This window comes from Colossoma macropomum, unplaced genomic scaffold (assembly GCF_904425465.1).
Source record: "Colossoma macropomum unplaced genomic scaffold, Colossoma_macropomum, whole genome shotgun sequence".
Lineage (NCBI taxonomy): Eukaryota > Metazoa > Chordata > Actinopteri > Characiformes > Serrasalmidae > Colossoma > Colossoma macropomum.
This window is the reverse complement of record NW_023494802.1, coordinates 36,602,317-36,604,169: the sequence shown is the minus strand read 5'-3', so window position 1 is coordinate 36,604,169 and position 1,853 is coordinate 36,602,317. Positions and strand designations below refer to the sequence as shown.

The following is a 1,853-nucleotide window of genomic DNA, read 5'->3' as shown; positions in this document are numbered from 1 at the left end:
TACAATCCCGAAGACGGGGGATTTTTGTTTATAGACCCCCAAATATATCATAATTACTATAACTTCAGAAGTTCTCATATAAAAGCATATTACTGTACGAACATCTGTTCAGTTAGACAAAGAGAACAATATTAAAAAGCCATCAATGCTTATGCAGAATTTCTGCGTATAAATTATTCATACACAAGCATAAAAATGCATCCATGATCCTACAGTGTGCAGAACAAACTGAAGAGGTGAGATCACTGGATATAGATATAGGGATGAATGAGGAGGACAGGATGGAGAGAGGAGAGGAGAGTGTGAGTGAGAGTCACTATCACTGCTGTTTACACTGCTCTGCAGCTTTTCTGAACTGTGGAAGTTTCTTCTTCTTCACGTCTCTCTCTGCTCTTTCTCTGAGCTCCCACTTCAGCTGGACTATCTCTTTGTCTTTGGCCTCATCCAGTTCTTCCATCTCTCTTCTCAGCTCTTCCTCTCTCTCCTGAATCCTCTCTCCACACTTTCATACATCTCGTTGGTGAGTAGCCACCATCATTTTCTGACCCCAAACTGAAGATCTTATCCATCAGTGCAGTGACGTTGATAAAGAAGTGATAGCGTCCACCACACGTCTCCACCACCTGACTCAGCTCGTTTCCTGCTGTAGCCAAATACTCCTCTATGGTCCGGTTTTCCAGTCGGTCCACCTCAGTGAAGAGAACGATGGTGTATTTAGGCGCCTCATCACCAAAGATCCACTGCAGTCTCTTCACCGTCTGTCGATCCTCTTGAATGAAGTGACCCACTGAGAGCACCAGGAGGAAGACGTGTGGTCCAGGACAGGACAGAGTGATACATTCAACCAGTCTGTTAATCACTGCTGTTTCTGTCAGGTCAGTGTCAAATAAACCAGGAGTGTCGACCACAGACACTTTACAGCCATCAACCTCTGCTCTGGCCTTTATACAGTCTTTGGTCACTGACTGAGCAGAACTGGACACGTGGAAGACCTCATGGTCCAAGATGGTGTTTCCAGTAGAGTCTTCCCCACACCAGTCTTCCCCACCAGCACTATCCTTATAGAGACTTAAAACAGAAAACAGAGCAACGTTAAGGAAGAACACTAGGGCCTTGTTCAGACTTTCAGACCTAATCCTATTTGTGGTAAATCCAGATTGTACCCAGACTGATTTTTGATAGTGTGAACTGCACAAAACCACATGAAATCCAATTTTTGATAACTGGAGTAATGGAAGTGCTGGGATTCAGGAAGAGTGCAGACGATTTATGCTCATGCCAGAGAATTTTGAAGAGTTTGGAGGATGAGACGATGTACATCCAACTCTCCTGCAGCCATGTTTGAAATCCGCATCACCAGCACATTTACTGATGCCTATGTTGTTACCATAGCAACCCATGCAGATAGGTTTGTGATGTCTAAACACACAACCTGATCTGATCACTCGTCAATAACAGTGTGGACAGTCGCCTCAAAAGTTCTGCCTGGAGCCTAAACAGAGCCTCATTGAAGAACTTTGTTTAATCCAAATGACCAAATAAAAAATAACTTTAAATAAAATATATAAAAAAAATAATAATAAAATTTCACAATTTTATTTTTATACTTTTTTTTCAACTTTTGCATATAACACACAAGACAGTTATGATATTGGGGGAAAATAGTGTCATTTAGGGCTTTTGGATTTGTGTTTTTTGCTACATCAAGTCTGTTTATGCTCAGAACTGTAGAGGTCACTTCATTTGGACTGTACTTGGTCCAGTGGAGCTCACAGAGCATATTAGCTATGGCTTCATATTAGTGTGCTGCGTCTTAGTGACGGCTCCTCCAACAGCAACTGAAAGGTCTGACA

The 1,853-nt window shown here is 42.2% G+C and overlaps 1 pseudogene; it reads right to left on the bottom strand.

The window, feature by feature from the left end:
- Nucleotides 1-215: 215 nt before the first annotated feature.
- LOC118822908 lies at nucleotides 216-1,400 on the bottom strand (annotated as a pseudogene).
- Between the last annotated feature and the right edge of the window lie 453 nt (nucleotides 1,401-1,853).